The sequence below is a fragment of the Lissotriton vulgaris genome, chromosome 7 (genome assembly GCF_964263255.1).
Source record: "Lissotriton vulgaris chromosome 7, aLisVul1.2, whole genome shotgun sequence".
NCBI classification, from domain to species: domain Eukaryota; kingdom Metazoa; phylum Chordata; class Amphibia; order Caudata; family Salamandridae; genus Lissotriton; species Lissotriton vulgaris.
In genome coordinates, this window is record NC_141695.1 from 490,524,721 (window position 1) to 490,546,761 (window position 22,041).

Consider the following 22,041-nt stretch of genomic DNA (forward strand, 5'->3'; position numbering starts at 1 on the left):
TTTACATATTACATTAACTCTTGAACAAATTAATGCAAGAAGATATGGGGCAGTTTTTATTGTGTTCAATATTTCAAGACTATACGTTCACACTGCTTAATAAACCTTGCTTTATCACTGCATTCATTTGCTTTAATTTCTTTCTCAGGATAGGGACTCCCACTGGACCCCAGGTTTGTCCATAGAACTTGTTCACATCGCTTGTTAAATAAAAATCATGCCCAACATTTACACCTCACCATTTTTAAATGTCACAAACCGCCACTGTCCAACAGGTAAAATTGAAAATGTCATTTTGAGTTGGTTTCCCTGTCGCTCACTTTCAAATCACTTCCGCTTGTGTTTGAAATCATAGTTTGGCACTCCAAAACAGAGACTGTCTCTCACACTGTGATTAATGCCCCTCTTATTCTGATTTTCAGATTGACACTGAAAAATTATCCGAACAGTCTGCTTGGGTAAAAAATATACCTGAAATATTTTTTGACCACGCACGTTAGAGGAACTGCAACTCCTGTTGGGAAAATGGCACTCGCACTCATGGCAAGTTGTTTCCCTACCTTTCAGGTTAAAATTTCCCCCCAAACTGTAGTCTTGTTCAGTGACATGATGTAATAGCATAACCTTGGTAATTTACGTGCAAGTTTCATTATGTGAAATGTTTCCAAAATATGCCAGTGTAATCCATTTTGCATAGGCCTACTTGTGGATTCCCCCCCTGGAATGGTCTATATTGGCTCAGTTTGCAGTATAACAAACATGATTTGCTGCAAAAAGTCGATAGGGTTGCCCTTGAGAACATTTTCCTCCTTGATGACTGAATGTCAAGGAACCACCTACTGAATACAATACTATGCAAAAGTGGGTTTCACCCACCAGTCTCTCAGAATCCTTTTTTGACCCACAGAAGAGGGACTGCATCTGCTGTTTTATACCTGTATGGAGACCTAAGGGCTGGACCTACTACCCAGTTGTAGCCAGGACAAAAATGGGGAAACCAAGAGTCATTCAGTTCGCCTTTTCCCCTCCTGCATGGCTACAGGACATTACAAGCTGCAAGATGCCTTTTTCTGCAAAGACTAGTTGACCAGTTACAACAGAAGTAGGACTGGACCCTGCCTGATGCCTCTGCTGGAGTAAGTCCTGACCCCTAACTGCTGTTCCTGAGGATAAAGAACACTTGGCTGGTCCAGCTGGACTTCTCTAACAAACTCAGAAAAGTTGGAACCTAGAAAGGTTTTAGACTTCCATGACCGCTGGAGGGTCAGAGGGGCCCAAAGGCTGAATAAGATGCAACTTAGTCAGATATAGCTTCAGGCTAGTTTTTTTTAGGATTTTAAGCTCTGATGGTAGAAATCTTTTCAAGTCATGACTGGGCAAAGGCGTGGAAAGTATCCGCCTGATGCAAGGACTTCCACGGCCACAAAATTTGAATTTTTCCCTCACTGAGTTTTTCCCACCAAACCAAGCAGCTTAAGCAGGACCTCATCCAGCAGCTTTGCAGCAGCTTCCAGAGGATTTTGGCGGAGACAGTCTGCAACATCTTTAGGACATTGACCTCCATTTCAGTGACTAAGTCAGAACTCTTTAACTGGGTGAACCTGCTTTGTGTGTGACTAGGGCTCCCAATGTGGACAGCCCTAAAAATATTTACATTTTTATGTCATATCTCCTGATAACCTTATTGGAATATTGTAATTTTGTAATCATTTTGTTTATTTAATTTGACTTCATTTTATTATCATTTTGAGTGGTATTTTGATCGGGTTGTGTTTTTTTAACTTTTTTACTATTTTCGTACTTCTAAATTCTGTACCCATTTTCTTCAAGTTAAGCCTGTCTGCTCTGTGCATAGCTACAAGAGTTGATCTCAGGGTTAAATTATTAGACCCTTTGTCTGGACATAAAAGGTTAGTGACTTTAGGACTTGTGGTGGGCTACCATCTAGTACAATTATTAATTTGCTTACTTACAACTTTTAGTCAGACAATTGTATTGAATACTACAAAATGTATTCCGTAATGTATGTCTCCCCTGCATAGCCACCTATGCGCTGTCCCTCCCCTACCCAGGAAATGATAAGTAGTGTTAATAAAGCTCAGGGGTGATGCAGTGTAAACCTGAGCAAATCATTCTCTGTATACTCATATTACATATAATTCCTCTGTCAACTATTTCCTCTCTGTGCCCATAACATAACATAACATAACACAACACAAAACTGCAATTGGCCCTAACAGGGACTTGGATATTTAGAGAAAGTCCTTATGAGGACCTAAAATAGGAAAATGCCAAATTTATGCTAACAACATATAATCATTACCTTAGATATTACTAATGATAAAGCTTACAACAAAATGGTTCACACCAAAAATTACTCAAATACGATATATTTGTTCATGTAAACCATTTATCTAAGCCTCAGTTTGAATGGTCAGGAACACAAATCACATTTTATAATCAGATTCAATAGAAGTCATTTAGTACAATTAGTTACACAATGTCATACCGATTAAACAAGATACACATTTGTTGGTTACCAAGGAAAGAGAACATAGGAAAAGTCAAGTTTCAGCATTTAGGATATGCAAACCAAATATGCAGAGTTCAAGCGTAATGAGTCACAGGAAAGAGTCTATAAATACTTCAGCTGAAGAGTTATACTGCCACTCTTTACCAGCCAGTAACAGGTTTGAGTCAGATCCGAAAGCTCAGTTCAAAAGGGTTTGGCATTGGAAAGGAAATCAGAGCTCAGTCCAACAGCATTCCAGGCAGGGAAGTTGAAATGACAACCAGCAGCCCTTGACTTCTCCTCCTGCGGCAAAATATACTTTCTAACATTTTCAGTTTACACACATAAAGTATCATTTCCATCATAGGATATGCTTTACATTGGTTGCCTACAGTGGGCTACTCATGGTGTGAACTATATGTTACTAAGAAATCCGGAAGCATCAACTAATCCTTTTGCAAATTTGTCAATTTTATAACTTCACAATTCCATCCTTTCCTCAGAAGTAAGAAAATTCACTTTGTTCACTGTCTGTTCCCAGATACTCTGTCTGGGTTTGCAATTGCTATAATGCATTTCTGTCAAAAGTGTTGCTGAATCGAGAGAGAGACTTTTGTTTGCAAGCATAAGAAAGAAACTTCATGAAAAATTCTCACAGCGTCCAAAATGACTACTTCAGTTAGATTATGCATTTCGAACGAGGAAAAGAAGCATTTTAGGCCTACATAAAAACTTGATAAATCATTATCACGTTATGATGACTATAAAACACACATCATTATAAATAATTAATTTCTCTTAGATAATTCACTCATTATTCACTCATTATTCTTCTCTTAAAAGTTACATATCAATATTGGGTACTACTAAAAAAATATTTCATACGTTTTTATTATCAAAAGATTAATATACATGTCACTTTTGATATACACATTTGTACCATACAATACTAAATAAAATGGTGAATCTTCATATTGTCAAGCATGTTTAAACAGCATTGTAATCATTTTCAAGGGTTTCGTTATCTAGTATTCATCAGCAGCTCATTTTCTAGGTTAACTATTTTTATATTCTTAAACACGCGATTACATTGCATAAGCAAATAACTTTCGCTTTCCTTATTTACATCTTTCATATTTTCATATTTCAAAACTCTTATGCATGCTTTTACAATGCAGTAGAAAATCCAATGCGTTCGTTTTCAAACATTTAACATGTTTTTGTCAAAAAATATTGTCGTAAATCCCATTTTGAATTGAGAATTGATAGAGGCAACCGTTGTTTAACTTTTACTCTCCATCAATTCCCTTATGGATGGTGAATAAAGCCATCACAAATCTTATCTTATCTTTTATCTTATTCTGATGTCATATTAGAATGTAGTTGTCTTCATTTGTTTCAGTCTCATTTGTTCCAAATGTTTAATTTCATACTATAAACCACTCTTTCTATCTTCTAATTCAATTTCTGTTCTATTTCTTTTTCTCCCTCTAGTTTCTTTGGAGCTTCTCTAATTTTACAAAATCAATACATTAGTATTATTATTAGTAAGCCAATAGCAATTGTTAGTATTTTCACTACTAAACTTTTTTTCAGTGCTGCAAACCAATTTCCCACAGAGGGAAATCCTTTCCCAATTTTCTCCCACGCACCATCTGCTTTCAAATCTGTTTGTTGTTTCCTAAATTATCAATATTGCCTATATATCCCTTCAAATCTTTACTTGTGTCCAGGATATAAGTGAAACACTTCTGTACTTTCTGCATACAACAGACTCCACCTTCTTTTGCTAAGAGTATGTCTAAAGCAAGTGGGTTTGGCAAAACCATAGACCTAATAGCAATCATTTCTGTACCAATTACTAAAAATCCACCTGCAGTATCTGTTGATAATCCATCTACTATGTTGAAAGTTTTAAAATTTTGTGCGAATTTAATACTACCCCAACTGAAGGTATTATAGCTCCAAAATATCTCCAATAGTTTCAGCAGGACTTAATCCTCTTCTAAAGCGACCTGGTGTTCCTTCATTGATTCCATTGTGTTCATCAACATGGTAAATCTTTGGAAAAACTATTCCCATGTAGCAACACCCATATCAATGTTTGGACAATTTGCATTAAGCATTTTTCCAACACACAAAATACACTCCCGGAAATACTGGATCTAATCCTGCCAAAAATAGTCCCCATCCTGCCATAAGTAGGAAGGTATGTTCACATTCACTGGAACCAATAAAATTACAGTTATGCTCCGTTTTGCACCTTAGTATGCAAAGCTTTCCTTTATGTTGCCAATCTAGAGTAATTGCACTGTATGTCTCTCCTTTTTTATAATCACCCTCCCTATGAGCTCATGGGGGTGTTTTCATTTGTTTTTCAGATTTCTTTTTTATTTCCTCCCTACGATTTGGAGCTTGTTGATGGTGTACTCTGGGGCTCCCAGGGATAAGGCATCCTATAATCCAAGCGGGAAAGGATCAGAGCTTGAACCATGATCTTTCTAGCGTGGAAAGGGAGAAGGGGAAGGACCTTTCAAAGCATTCTTAGTAGGCCAAAGCAGGTCGCTGAAAGCTTCGCAGCCTGATCATTAAAAGTAAGGGAACAGTCAAGCCAGATACCAAGACTCTTAATCTGGTCTTTAGGGGCCCGGACCGGGCCAAGGCAGTCTGTCCAAAAAGATACAGGATTGAAGGTAGGGGAGTTGCCCAGGAGCATAAGCTCCATCTTGTCCATGTTAAGTTTAAGGCATGAGAGTTCCATCCATTTGGCAACCCCCTCTAGGCAGCATCCTAGGGTGCTAGATGACCTCAGGAGCTGCGTGTCATCTGCATAAGTGATCATTTTTATGCCAAATGGATGGACAATCTCTGCCAAGGGTCTCATATATACATTAAACAGTGTGGGGCTCAGTGCAGAGCCCTTGGGAACCCCACAGCTGAGAGGAAGCTGGTTAGAGACAACATCTCCCTCAAAGACCTTAAAGGAATGATCACTAAGAAAAGACTGCAGCCACGCAACTGCCAATCCGGATACTCCCAAATTCTTGAGTCTGAGGATCAGAGTATTATGGTTAACAGTGTCAAAAGCAGCACTGAGATCAAGAAGGATAATTGCTGCAGTGCCCCCTTGATCTAAGATCCTTCTTGCTTCTTCTGTCACTGCAAGGATGGCGGTCTCAGTAACAAGCTGGGGACGAAACCCAGTCTGGGAGGGGTGAAGTAGTTTATTAGATTCCAGAAACGCCAGAAGAGTAGTATTTATGTGTCTATGCAGAATCTTACTCACCCAGGGCAGGAGGGAGCTGGGGCGTTAATTAGCCAGATTGGACTGACCAAGATTAGGTTTTTTAAGAAGGGCTTTAAACATTGCGCATTTCCAGGCCAATGGCACTACACCTGTGGAGACAGAGGAATGCACCAGGTCAAGAATCGCAGGGTGGATAGTATATGCAACCAGGAAAAGGGCCTAGAGGGTGCAGAGTCTATGGGGGAGCCCGACTTTATGTTCGCCATAATTAAGTTCAATGAGGAAGCTTCCAGGAGGGGAAGTTGTGCTAGTAGGCTTTGAGTTCCTACGATCGGCTCAGAAGGAAGAATCATGAAGTTGGTGGTCTGGTAAGATGGAAAAGCCAGATAAATATTTTGAATTTTCTGTTGAAAAATTTCTGCCAGATTATTACAGTGTGTAAGAGCATCATTATTATTATTTTGTTTATTAAATTTAATTTGTAATGCGAGCAGCCACCCAAAAAGGGTTTCCCGGCGCCGAGCAAATCGCTAGAGAGAGAGTGAACAGGAGAGCATTTACTGCATAAAGAGCCAAGTCTTAAGGTTTCTTGGGAAGCTGAGATACGAAGAGTCATTCTTCAGAGAAAAAGGAAGGGAGTTCCAGATCTTAGGACCAAGGAAGGAAAAGGAACGGCCACACATTCTTACAAGTTTTAATCTAGGGATCACAAAGTTTCCTTGAGCTGTGGAACACAGGAGACGAGATGGAATATAAGGATGGATGAGCTCTTGAAGATACGATGGTGCAACGCCTTGTTTGATTTTAAAAATATAACAAAGAGTTTTGAATTTAATTCTTTGATCAATGCGGAGCCAGTGAAGAAGCGGGGGAAAGGCGAGATGGAAGCCTGTCTAAGGACTTGGCGGGAAAGGCATGCTGCAGAATTCTGCACTACCTGTAGCTTTCTCAAGACCGTCTGACACCCGCCAAGGTAGAGAACGTTGCCATAGTCGAGGCGGAGGTGATGAGTGCCTGGACTACCATTCGTTGGGTTGAGATAGGGAGCATCCAGATGATCTTGCGGAGCCATCTCAAGATCGTAAAACAGATGGCAGCAACATTCAAAACTCATTGTCTCATGGAGAGGGTTTCATCGATAATAAAGCCCAAATTGCGGACATGAGTGACCGGTAGGGGAAGGGGGCCCATTTCCTGAGGCCAGTGGTGAGGGCCCCATAGGTCCTTGTGCTTGCCCAGGATGACAACCTCGGTCTTGTCCTCATTCAACTTCAGAAAGTTGAGGCGCATCCACTCTGTCACTTGCCGTAAACCACACTGAAGGGCAGATGTTGTGACGTCCTTAGTGGTGTATAGTGAAAAAATTATCTGCGTATCATCAGCATATGAATAAAGAGATAGACCCGCATCCTCCACGATGTTTGCCAGGGGTCTAACATAAATGTTAAAGAGCAAAGGGCTCAGGATAGACCCCTGTGGGACTCCGTGTGCTGATACATAGATCTTGGATGAAGCCTTGGCGGAAAAGACCTGAAAGGTACGACCACAGAGAAATGAAGCAAGCAATGATAGGGCGGAGCCTTCCACCCTAAGGGACCTAAGGGAGTTAGGCAAGATGTTATGTGACACAGTGCCGAAAGTGGCACTCAGATCTGATAAAATGAGTGCCGCAGTTTCCCCTTGGTCCAGGTGTTGACGCAACTTCTCAGTGACCCCAAGGAAAGCATCATCCAGCATAGAAGGTTTCTGAGGCAATTTGATAATGGTCTTAGCAATTTTAAAGATTACTTTAGGAGAGTTTGCAGCAGACTTAATCTTCTGTTCGTAAAAGGCAGCTTGGGTAACTTTCATTTCAGATTTGTAGAATCTAATAGATTCCCTATTTTCTATTTTGCAGATATCTGGATAATTCAATCTCCATCTCCTTTCAAGCCTTCTACAGCGTTGTTTGAGTTCCCTCAATTTTGGAGTGAACCACAGTTCATTTTTCAGCCTGTTAGAGCTATGAGAGGGTCTCTAAGGGAGTACTATATCCAAGGAACCTTGGATTCAAGAATTACATTTCTCATTAGAATTGGCCAGATTAAGGATTAGGTCACGAGTAGGTCTAGTAGTTTCCAGAACCGAGTTTCACTGGTCGACAGGAAGCCTTGACCAGTTCCGCTCTCGGACCAGAATTATATTGGGGGGGCAAACGGGTCCGGGAATTTCCCAGGTTAAAGGGATCAGGAAGTGATGAGTCCAGGGAAGAGGGACGGGGAGTCCTACAGTAAGTTTGCTACAATTGCTAAAGACTGGATCCAATAGGTGACCTTTGCTGTGAGTGGGTTTCAACACTTTCTCCGTGAGCTGGACTGCTGAAAAATTCTCAATCAGTTCTTTAGCCAGGTTGTCAGAAGAATGATCTACATGTACATTAAGGTCACCAAGCAGAGTGAAATTGGCTGGTCCCAGGGCTAAATTGGCAACAGCAGTGGGAAGTGCATTAAGGAATTGTCTATGGCTGCCTGGGGTGTTGTAAACTAGGAGGCCAAGCTTTCACAGTCTAGTAATGGGTCTGCAATGATGCAGTGGTTAAAAATATTTTTTTAAATAATGGATATATCCCCACCTCTACCGGTCTTACGGTCGATCCGACTTATGGAATAGTCGGGAGGACGGGTTTGCGCAAGAATGGGATCAGACTCATGGTGAAGCCATGTGTCTGTCAAAAAGGGATGTATGACGTTACAGCGCATACTTTTACAACGCATACCTTTACAACACATTTTTTACAACGCAACATCCATTACAACGCATGCCATTACAACGAATTTTTAAAAACTACATTTACAACGCATTCCATTACAACGCATACTACCTTTACAATGCATACCATTACAACGCATACCATTACATTGAATGTATGGTAAGTATTGGATACTGTAGGGGTAAAATGTACTATTCTAACTCCAGGGGGGTGCAGCAGTAGGGTAAGTGTTGGATAGTGTAGGGGTAAAAATTACTATTCTAACTCCAGGGGGTGCAACAGTAGGGTAAGTGTTAGATAGTGTAGGGTTAAAATTACTAATGTAACTCCAGGGGGTGCAACAGTAGGGTAAGTGTTGGATAGTGTAAGGGTACTATGCGTTGTGATGGTATGTGTTGTAATGGTATACGTTGTAATGACTGCATTGTAATGACATGCGTTGTAGTAGTATGCGTTGTAGTGTCATGCGTTGTAATGGTTGCATTGTAATGCCATGCAATGTAATGGATCTTGCGTTGTAAAAGTTTTGTTGTAATGGTAGTGTGTTGTAAATATTTTTTCCTGTCAAAAAGAGGGCGTTAGGTTTTAAATCTTCCAATAGCATCGCAAGTTCCTTGGAGTATTTAGAGAAAGATCTACAATTAAGTGTGAACATCTTTAGAGTGGGAGGGATATTGGAGCATTCGGAGACTTTAGTGGGGGACGAGAAAGCAAAGTCATAGTGGGGACATTGCACATTTCCATCAGCGCATTCATGGAGTGCCGGCAGGCTTTGATGATATCAGTACGAAGTGCGTGTAGAAGTAGGGGACAATATGATATGGCTCCGACCAAAGAACAGGCAGGGTTTGCGGCCCCTGGTTCCAGACCGTCGCGGATGGGCGCAGTCGGGCTTGCCTTTGACGCGTCTTCGGCATGTGACTGGCGCAGCAGGGCATCCAGTTTTATGGAGGGGGGGTGCGAGTGCTAGAGCGCTAACCTCCCTCAGACCGGTAGTCACCTTTCCTCCCTCCACGCAAGCGGGACGAAACCCGTGATGGACCCGGGAGGGGGGACCAAGAGGAGAGCAGCAAAAAAAAAACACAGCACAGGTTATTGCTATAGAGTGACAGTCAATATGTATACAAGTAAAATCAATTTTAAAATATTTAAAAATCCGGTGCTAGTCAATTAAAAAATAAGGCTGCGTTTGCTGATAAGAACAAAAAGAACAGAGCTTCTGCCTTGCCGGTACACGTCCGCTGCGAGTCGGGCAAGGCATCCGGCTTTATGGAGGGGGAGAGCGAGTGCTAGAGCGCTGACCTCCCTCAGACAGGAAGTTACCTTTCCTCCCTCCACGCAAGCGGGACGACGTACTCGTTCCATTCACCTGTTGAATCACACCGGAAGCCTCCAGTCAGTAAGCACAGATTAGCCTTTGCTCAATTTGTAATGCAGCACAAAGCATCCGTATCACTTCATTTTTAAAGTGAGTGCCTCTATCCAATTCTGAGACTGGAAAACTAAATCTAGGTATCAATTCTCTAAGAAGCAGTTTAGCCACAGTTAATCTGTCATTGCGCCTCATGGGGTAAGCCTCAACTCAATGAGAAAACAAACACTCAATCACAAGGACATATTTCAATCCATTACAAGGGTTCATCTCAATAACGTCAAGCTGCATGCGAGTAAAGGGTCCTCCTGCTTTTCCAATGTGACTCGTACTGAGCACTGTCTTTCATTTTGTTGTTGACAGATATCACATCTTTGATACAGACTCTCTGCAATGGCTCTAAATCTTGGATTGTTCCAAATTTGACAAAAGAGACGTAGCATAGCATCTCTACCTACATGTGCAGGTCAATGACACATTCTTCCCATCAGTGACAGTAGGCTATCCGACAACACAGGACTCCCATCCATGTAAACCCAAACTACATTTTTTGCCTGTGATTACATCGTGTTTTAATTCACCCTTCTCTTTCTGTCTGTGGTACTGAATATCTTGTAATGCTCTGATTTGTACCCAAGTTTCAACAACAGAAAACATCAATCTGCATTCTGTATCATCAGACTGTTCCTTCAAAGATTCCCCATTAAATGCGTAAGAATTTAGGGCCTAATACCATGCAGTCTCATCAGCATATCGATTGCCAACGGTGACATAATTATGTCTAGTTTAGTGGGCGGAACATTTCACCAACGCATTCTGAGCTAGCAACAATAGTGCCATCAATAGTTTTTTTAGGACAGTTGAACCCAGAGAGGTCATAAACCCATGTTGAGACCACAAATACCTAAAGTCATGCACCACTCCAAACCCATATTGACTATCTGTGAAGATGGTTACTCTCATGTGGTCAGTAAAGCTGCAAGCCCTGGTAAGTTCGATCAATTCAGCCACTTGTGCTGAATGCACTCCTTTCAAACACAATGCTTCAACCACATCCACTACAGTACAAATCATGAATTCTGCTCATAAGGTACCTCCTGAATCTCTCAAACATGATCCATCCACAAACTGAACATGATCAGACTCAGGCAACAGAGTACCTTGTATGTCAGGACATGGATTGGTTACACATCTCAATCACATCAAGACAATCATGATCAGCTTCCTCCATCACAATTTCATGTCCTGGTAATTGCATCAAGGTAGCTGGATTCAAACTTGTACATCTAATCACATTCTCACATCTCTGCACCCAAGATCACCTGCTCATATTTTGTTAGCCAACTACTCAGGAGATGCTGTGTTTGAGTTTGTGTTAATAAAATCTCAACTGAATGTGGCATATACACTTTCAACGGATGTCCCATCACAATGTTCTCATACGGTTCAAAACTCACAAATCAGCTTTCAAACACCCAGGTAAATCAGCAGCTATAGTATCCAAGGTAGCTGTAAAATATGCTAAAGATTTGCGTGCAGTTCCATGCATTTGTGTTAAAACTGATAGCGCACAACCTTCATGCTCACTGTAAATCGTTTGTTAAAATTGGGCATTCCCAATGCTGGAGCTCGACACAGACTGTCCGGAAGTTCAAGAAAAGAGCGCTTGTATTCCTCATACCATGGAACAGGATCTGACACATCTTTGTGTGTCAATCTCTGAAGTGGCTCAGCTATCAAACAAAATTCAGTATCCACTGCCTGCAGTAGCCAGTCATTCCAAAGAACATTCAAACTTCCGCTTTTGTACTCGGTGGATTCATCTGCAATGTAGCAGTGATTTGATCTTGTGACACTTTTCTGACTCCTTTTTCAATGTGATATCCCAAATAGAGAACTTCTCTCTTGCAAAACTGCAGTTTTGCTGGCAACACCTTATGCCCAATCACTGCCCAGTGATTCAGTAGGGCCACAGTACCTGAAACACATGTTTCTTTACTTCCAGATGCCAGTAATAAATCATCAATGTACTATACTAATACAGAGTGATTCAGCATTTCAAGTGACTCCAAATTTCTCTTCAAAATCTGATTGAAAATTAAGGGGCTTTCCGTGCATCCTTGTAGAACTCAGCACCATGCCAAGACACAGTTTCTGAACCGGAACGCAAATAAATATTAGCTATCCAGATGCAAGGGAATGGAGACAAATGATAGACACAAGTCTATCACCGAAAACCTTTCAGTTTCACATAGAACTTGATATAAAATGACAGCAGGATTTGCTACTATTGGACAACAGGGTATCGCAATCTGATTCATTTTTCTCAAATCCTGCACTATTCTATATTTTCAATTTGGTTTTCATATGCCCTTGATAGGTGAATTATATAAACTGGCCAAAATCATTCTTAAAATTCCTTGTTCAATCAGAGTGTCAATCAATGGGGTTATACCAGTAATAGTTTCAGGACTAAGATTATATGCTGGAGTTGTCGGGTATTCTGCATTTGGTTTCACTGTGATTCAAATTGGAGCTACTCCTTTCATCAATCCAAAATATTTTCCTGAAAAAAACCCCACTCTTCAGGTAGGATGATCGCTCTCAACACAGGAGGTAAGTTATTTTCAGTAAGTAAAGGATACAAACTCTTTACTTCTGTCTTTTGTCTTGTCATTTTAAGCACTACATCCTCATCTTTAGTATGAAATTCTATTCCTTCAGGTGAACAATAAATGGAGCAACCCATTTTGCACAATAAATCTGATCCTAACAGATTTTCTGGACTGGTGCCACACACCACATATTCATGCATGTCTTCAAATATTCCAATCTGTACTTGCACCGGTTCTGTCACTGTGGTTGGAATTAATTGATTCATTACTCCTACTACTTGGATTGTTTTTCCCGAGAGTGGTAGGTTGGGAATTTTCACAGTTCTCACAGTGGATCGGATAGCACCAGTACCTACAAGGAATAAAATATGTGTTCCATTTACCATGTCGTCCACATAGGGACCATTCTGATCTACCTCCAAGGATGTGCCAAGTAAGCATTCCTCCTCCCCTTTCAGGCACCGTCATTGGGAAGTATCTGAGTCACTGTCATCCATCTATGATAAATATTGTGAAGCCACATGTACATATGGATTTAATTGATCATTGGTTTGAAACCCCATATTCACATTGTATTTCTGTACCTGTCCATTCATATTTTGCAAAAGAACTTGAGTCATATTTTGATTCTGACCCCTTACATTTAAGGTTGACTGATTTAACATATCACTGGTCACCTCTGATTGTATCAATCCATCTGCACCTGTCACAATCGCTTGTCCATTCACCTGATTGGCCAAATTGGACTACACTTGCGCTTCCAAAGCCCAAACTTGCCACAAATGTGACAAGGGAAATTCTTTTGCAAACAGTCTATCTTTGTCCACATCCCCTTCCTTGAGGTATCAAATCTGGCAAAGGATTTACATTACACCCTTCATTCCAGTGGTAATCTGACAATTTCCCTTTATCATGGCCATAAAATCCAAATCAAAACCCACATATCCTTTCTTAGCGGCCCTCATCTGAGCCAACATCAGCTTTTCTTTCAACTTCTTATGTTGCACCTCGATGTCATCTCCACAATACTTAGCATAACGCAGTATTTCATCTATTGACTTGCTCTACCAACAAATCAAATGCTGCTGAATCATAGCAGTAATCTCAGGCCTCAAACCATAAACAAATCGATACACAAAATGTCCCATATCTTTTTCCGACACATTTTCGATACCACTGTACTGTTTGAATGCCTGCAGAAGTCTCTCATAATAGGCATATACTGTTTCTTTTCATTCTTTGGTAGTCCTATCGATTTTTACCCAATCTGTCTCTTTCTGCAAAATCTTTCCTTTCAATAACGTAATGACCTGATTGTTTTTTTCCATCACCTCTGCTGATGGAGCGCCTGTTTTTGATCTCTGGCATATTCTGTTTCTGGCCAGTCAACTGCAATCTTACATTCCACCCACAAATCAGTAGGAACCACAATATCGAACAATGCACCCAAATCCCATGACTATGGAAACCTTCACAAATCTTTACACTTGCTTTAACCACTCAAATGGTTTCTCTCTCAACCTCAAGAAATCATTTGTAAAGGACAATATATCCTGTCTACTACAGGGGACATGGACATACCCTCCTCATTGGACTTCTCTCATCGTAAAAGCCAACGCATCTGCCTCATTCTTTTCCTTTTCCCTCATTGGATAAAGAAGCTGTACCACTGTAGTACCTTCTTTCTTTTTAGTCCATCTTCCTTCCCATCTTTCTATCCCTTCCCATTGCTTCAGGGTTGTTCTTAACTCCTTAATTTGCAGTCATTTTCCAGAAGGAAGTTTTCTGTAAAGCTTTGGATTTTTCTACATCTACTCCATATTTCTGTGCACAAAACTTTGATAGTCTCTCTGAACTAATGGTTCCCAATATAATTTCTTCTAATTCCACTTTTAATTTGCTCACATCAATATTTGTGCTTCAATTTGTATTGGTCAGTGCATTTCCTGTAGGGCCTATGTCTCTAATGTATTCATCAAGTTCTTACGGGGATGGCCCTATCAAGGGATTCTTTTTTTATCTCTGTGAGTTTCTACTAATCTCTCCTAGCTTCAACAATATTCATGAGTCTGTGTTTATACTACCCATTTGCCAAACTCTCACAGTAATAATTTGCTGACCTCTGCTTGGCGTTTCAGGGGCGTTCTCTGAAATATTTATTAATGGCTCTATTCCCCCTTACATGGTGGCATTCATTCTAGTACACCTTTCTACACTATTCTCATGTGTTTCTACTCTTACTAGTGTACACATCATTCCCTGATCTCGCACAATCTCTCTTGATCCAGGTAAAGTATGTATTTCTCCTACAGTTTCACTTGTGACTGCTATTGCATGGATCATTGAAACTCCTCGCCCAGTTTGATAAAGAGGAACAACCGGACCAATAGTTACAGGAACTGATAATGCATCAGGATTATTTGTCATGACTACATTGAAAAATCCTGCACTCTCATGGGTCTGATTTTTATCTAGGAAAATCCTTTTGTAAGCAGGATTCAAATCTGCAGTGGAGCTTCTGGCCTTAAACCCGCAAGCGGATTTGTCCCTGTATCATTCTGTTCTTAATTATAAGGTAGAGGGCTATACATTAAAAGGTCCTGACTTCGTCAGTTACGGTCGCTCCCTCCTGCCCCTGCTCTCTCCTGCCTCAAGCTGGGTATCGTTTGCGCAGATCCGCTGCTAACCACAGAAATTGTCATTCGCTGCATTATTTGTGTATTTTTCACCTGTATTGTCCTGCCTTGAGATCGTGTGCCTGTGTTTGTTGTTAATTGCTGCATTATTTATCTGTTTGTTTATACCCCTGCATTAGCTGCCTTGAGATCATGTGCCCGTGTTTGTTGTTAATTGCTGCATTATTTATCTGTTTGTTTATACCCCTGCATTAGCTGCCTTGAGATCGTGTGCCCGTGTTTGTTGTTAATTGCTTCATTGTCTGTTTATTTTTGCTCCCTGCATTGGCATTTGTGGGGCTGCCCCGCGTAGTTATTTGGTCGGTTTCACCCGACCCGGTCGGCGCTTCCGCCCCAGCCGCCATTGCTGTTGTTGTTGTTGTTGCCCAGAGCCCGCCCCCTCCACCACGCACCCGCCTCCCAGCTGCTCCTCCCTCGCCCCTCCCACTTATGACAGATGCTCTTGCGCGCAGCATTCACGCGCAGCGGTCGCGCCCCATGCGCGCCGATGGTGCGCCAAAGGTAAGCCCGTCTACGCCCGTCCGCGCCTGGACCGCGCCCAGCGCCAGACCCCCTGGCCCTTGTACCACCTACCCCACCCGGATTACATACGACGCCACCACCCTCTTAGCCCTAAACCCTGGCCGTCTCCCCAACTGCGTCCAAGCCGCTCCTAGACACACCCATGGACCCTTCTCCTGCAACTCCTGCAAGTATGACGGCACCAAGACCAACTCCTCACCCACTAACACCAAACAGAGATCTGACACCAACCACCTAAAATGCAGCCTGCTCAACACCCGCTCGGTCCACAGACACGCCATCGACCTTTGGAATCTACTAGACACCATCTCTCCGGACGTCGCCTTCCTAACAGAAACATGGATGAACGCCTCTTCTGCCCCAGACATCACCATTGCCATCCCGGAAGACTACAAGATCATCCGTAAGGACCGCACCGACCAAACAGGAGGAGGCATCGCTATCGTCCATAAGAACTCCATCCGCATCTCAACCAGCTCAGACGTCAACCTTACCAGCGCAGAACACCTTCACTTCCAGATCCACACCGATCCCAAGACCACACTCAGAGGCACCCTCCTCTACCAACCACCAGGATCCCGTGCACAATTCACTGAAGACATCACTGATTTTATCACCCCACACGCCCTCCCCTCCGAGGAATACTTCTACTGGGAGACCTCAACTTTCACCTGGAAAAGAGCAATGACAGCAACGCCACCACCCTTCTGGATAATCTCGCCAACCTCGGACTCAAACAACTTGTCACTACCCCCACCCACATCGCAGGTCACATACTCGACCCTATCTTCACTTCCAGCAAACATGTCTCCTTCAGTCACACCACAACTCTACATTGGACGGACCACAGCTGCGTTCACTTTAGCTACAATAAGACCACAACTCACAACCATCCTCAACCTACTCTGCGAAGAAACTGGAACAAAATCACCATCGACCAGATCTCCTCATCGCTTCTTCAAAACCCCCCTGTCCACTCCTCAAACCCTGACCAAGCAGCCATTAACCTCACCCAATGGCTATCCAACAGCGCCGACATCCTAGCACCGTTGAAAAAACGCCAAATCAAGCTAGGCAGCAAGAACGCCTCCTGGTTCAACGACGATCTTAAGAAATCTAAGAAACTCTGTCGCTCCCTCGAAAAGGCCTGGAAAAAAGACCCAAACACCAGCACCAGGGACGCCTTCAAAAACGCCACCCGCACACACCACCAACTAATCCGGTCTGCCAAGAAAGCCGCACTCAAAGACCGACTAGATAACAACGCCCACAACAGCAAGGAATTATTCAACATCGTCAAAGAGTTTACCAACCCCTCAGCCAACTCCAACGACATCACCCCCTCTCAAGCGCTCTGCAACTCCCTAGCTTCATTTTTCCACAACAAAATCGCAGACATCCACAACAGCTTCGACAACCGACCCGGAGACCAACCCACCCAACCCTCTGCAGGACCTTCACCCCCCTTGAACATCCTTAATGACTGGAACCCAATCTCCACTGAGGACACCATCCGCCTGATGAACTCCATCCACTCAGGATCCCCCACAGACCCATGCCCTCACCACATCTTCAACAAAGCAGACTCCATCATAGCACCATACCTCCGAGACGTCATCAACTGCTCCTTCAACTCCGCCACCTTCCCGGAAAGCTGGAAACATGCCGAACTCAGCGCCCTTCTGAAAAAACCCACAGCTGACCCCACCGAACTCAAAAACTACCGCCCCATTTCGCTCCTTCCATTCCCGGCCAAAGTCATCGAGAAAGCTGTCAACAACCAGCTCGCCGCATTCCTCGAAACCAACAAATCCCTCGACTCCTCACAGTCCGGCTTCTGAGCCAAACACAGCACTGAGACCGCCCTCATTGCAGCCACAGACGACATTCGAACTCTACTGGACAATGGAGACACAGTCGCCCTCATCCTCCTCGACCTCTCCGCAGCCTTCGACACAGTCTGTCATAGCACCCTATTACAGCGCCTCAGAAACATCGGAATCCAAGGAAAAGCACTGGATTGGATCACCTCGTTCCTCACCGGAAGAACCCAAAGAGTCCGCCTCCCACCATTCAAGTCTGAAGCCACTGAAGTCATCTGCGGCGTGCCACAAGGATCTTCACTCAGCCCCACCCTCTTCAACGTATACATGAGCCCCCTCGCGGTCATCGCACGCCAACACAACCTCAACATCATCTCATACGCTGATGACACTCAACTGATCCTATCACTCACCAAAGACCCGAACACGGCCAAAACCAACCTACATGAAGGAATGAAAGAAGTAGCCGAGTGGATGAAGCACAGCTGACTAAAACTGAACTCAGACAAAACAGAAGTCCTTATCCTAGGTACCTCCCCCTCCGCCTGGGATGACTCTTGGTGGCCAGAGGCCCTTGGAAAAGCACCCATCCCGACGGACCACGCACGGAACCTGGGCGTCATCCTGGATTCTTCACTCTCCATGTACAGACAAGTCAACGCCGTTTCATCATCCTGCTTCAATATTCTTCGTATGCTCAAAAAAACATTTCGCTGGATCCCCACCGAAACTAGAAAAACTGTCACCCATGCTCTGGTCACGAGCCGCCTGAACTACGGAAACACCCTATACGCCGGTACCACCGCAAAACTCCAGAAAAAACTCCAACGCATTCAGAACGCTTCAGCCAGACTCATACTAGACATCCCGCGTAAAGACCACATCTCTGGTCACCTGAAAAACCTCCACTGGCTCCCCGTCAATAAAAGGATTACTTTCCGCCTCCTAACCCACGCTCACAAAGCACTCTACGAACTTGGACCCGATTGCCTTAACACACGACTCTCCTTCTACACCACCCCCCCGCCAGCTACGATCCTCCAACCAAGCCCTTGCTACTGTACCTCGCATCAACAAAACCACCATGGGAGGTAGATCCTTCTCCTACCTGGCAGCTAAAACTTGGAACTCACTTCCCACTCACATTCGCCTCACTCAGAACCACCTAGCATTCAGAAAGCAACTTAAAACTTGGATATTCGACAAGTAATTCCCCCACCCTTCTTCAAGCGCCTTGAGACCCTCTGGGTATGTAGTGCGCTATATAAATCATTTGACTTGACTTGACTCTGCTCCCTTTTCTGTTACGGAAAGTATTTGAACCTAAGGCTCTTCAGTATGTTTCTTTTTATCTTTATATTTTTTCTTGCCTTCTTATCAGCTACCATTACTGGATACATTCGGGCTCCCAAAGCAACATCTTGTCTCCATATCCTTTTTTGGGACACCCATTTTGCCTGTTCATATCAATTTATTGTATTTCTATATCTTCCCTGCCATTTCTCTTTTTCTCTCTGATGTGCTTCGTGCTCATACTCTTCAAGGGCTTCTTATTGTATGGGCCTAGGACTAGGTTTCAAATCAATCATCTGTCATCTCAAATTTTTCCCAGTTCCCAAACCTAGTACAAGTGTGATATCCTCTCTCTAATGACATCTGCAAAGCAGGTGTACCATCCGGAGCCACAAGAAGTCCTTCCCTTGTTGGTATAGGCTCATCTTTACATATTAATGCCTTTAACAACTTGAAAAAGTTCATGATCTATTTCCTCTAACTCAATCTGTTGTTTAAAATGTAAAATTATCTTCTGAATTATTGTTTCTACCTCCAATCACTATTTGTTCTTGTCCACCAATACCAGCACGGCTTCACACCAACAACTATTACCAGCACAGCACTTTATAACATCACTCTAAATCCTCACTGCGACTAACCCTCCCTTCACATTCTGTTTGTCGTCTTTTCTTTAATTCTTTTAAAACAAACTTCACAAAACAAAACAACATTAAGCAAATGTGTCTGCTCAACTAAAAGAATTATAGATACCCACTCATTCAAGAAATTTCATTCACTTCCAGAGAAAATCTCAATCAGGGCAATTTCACTCTCATTAAGTAAAAATTCTTAAAATCTCTCTTGTTGCGTTTCCTGAAGAAATCTCAACAATTCCAACTTGTCATGCATCAAGTTCCCTTTCTCAGTACCAGCAACGATGTCTCATTCACAGTACTCAAAAAACATTAGACAAGCACACTTGGTGTATGCCACACTAAGACAGCCTGTAGGCTTAGCCCAGGATCTTAGGCCTCGATGGATCTAATTCAATACAGCATAGACATGCAATTTTCACAAATGACTATTTTCTGTAATCACAAGTCCATTTTAATCTTTTTGTAAATGTCAAAACTTCATCACCTGTCAAAACCCTACTATTCTCTTACAATACTATATAAACCCAACACACATTATTCATGTCTCTTCATATCCTAATTTAATTAGTTAAACTATCCATCCGACAAGCTACCAGAAAACTGATGCAGTGGAAAGCTGTGCAAATATTTCTCTTTATACTCATGTCACATATAATTCCTCTGCCAACTATTTCCTCTCTGGCCCCATAACATTACACAAAACTGCCATTGGTCCTCCAATGGATCTTTTATGTGAGCTAACATGGACTTGGATATTTAGAGATAGTGAGGCATATCCTTATGAGGACCTGGAATAAAAAAAATGCCAGATTCGTGCTAACAACATATAACCATTACCTAATAATAATAACCCTGTATTTGTAAAGCATGAACAAATTACCCCTAAGGGTCTCAAGGCCTTGGGAGTCATCGGGAAGATTAAGCGAGCTACTGCCCAGAGTCACATGATGCTGGGCTCAGCAGCCGCCAGAGCCGGGGATCAAAGCGTGAGCCCCATGCGCCAGAGTCAGCTGCCCTGGCCGCTGCACTAGACCTCTCCTCAGATATTACTAATAATAAAAATTACATCAGAAAGGTTCACACCAAAAATGACAAGAAAATTATGTATTTGTTCATTTAAACCATTTATCTAAGCCTCATTTTTAATGGTCAGAAACACAAAGCATATTTTATATTCAGATTTAGTAGAAGTCATTCAGTCACACTATGTCATACAGATTCAACAAGCTTAACATTTGCTGGTTACCTAGGATAGAAGAGATATAGTGTCGCAGGGATTCCGTTCTCTTACAGAACTGTGCATAAAGATCAGGAACCTCAGTGAATTAGGGTGACCCAAAACTCACCTCAGTATCCAAAATCCCCTTACCGAGCTAGCTACAGTCTCTCATTGGTCATAACAAACTACCAATGATTTAGACAAACCAGAACATGAACTTAGGTTACCTCAGGTATCGTGGAACACATGAACACTCTTTCGCTTTATAATCATTTCAAACCAGAACGTGCAATTTTGAAATGTTTATTATTCAATGCGAGGTTCTCAAACGCAGTATCTTATATAATACCAGAATACATATTATAAAGATCAGAGTTATCAGCATAGTCACTAATCCATAGTAAGCAAACGGTGATAGCATAGTACAATGCAAGAATCAATAGAAATCTGTATCACCTATATTTCGCGCACCCTATTTAGCATACTATATTATATCTAAGAAGGTCTCATTTGGGTTTTAGCAGGGCGGGCCCATACCTCTAAATGTCAGTAGGAGAAGATCACATCATCAGCTACCAGCTCTCTGCATGCGAAGCACCATCAAGTGTGTTTGTGCATTCTCAGTAACTCTATCTTAAACCCACTTAGAGCCCAATGTTGGCAGCAACTTTATTTGTGTTATGTCTAATGTGGTGCGAGGATCAGGCCTCCCTGCAACCTTGTGTTAGGTTATTCTTAGAGGGTTCAGCTCTCAGTGTGCAGACAGTGTACCAAGTGTACCAAGCACAACTGATATCAGAGCAATAACATATTATTCTCAAATAAATCACATCTTTCGTCTAGGTTGAAAGCTACAATAACAATTATGTGTCGTGTGCAAACTGAAGCCGAAGGAAAATATGATGTTTAAACATTTAATAAACTCATGCTAACTTAACACAGTATATAGAAAAAGCAGTAACTATATGACACCCCCCCAATGATCCGAGGACGGTCAAAAAAAAACAAGCCAATAATATAATAAAGGCATAAAATGAAAGCAGAGTTCAACAATATTGAGCCAAGGTAAATGTATGTAAAAAATAATTATATAACAATATGTATGAATGCCTATAGTGGCCAAACAAAATGTAATAAAAGTCTTGAACTTGAGGCCAAATATAAAATCATAGGCCTAGAACATATAAAGTTGAATGTCCGTAAGAAAAAGGCACCATTCAGAATTACTAAAAAGTCACGTGCCATTATAATGAAAGTCTCCAAAGTAATTCATGGGTGGATAGAATATGCAAAATAGGTAGCAACAGCTTCCAACATGAAATCACTGTCATCATCCGAAAACAGTTCAGCCATCC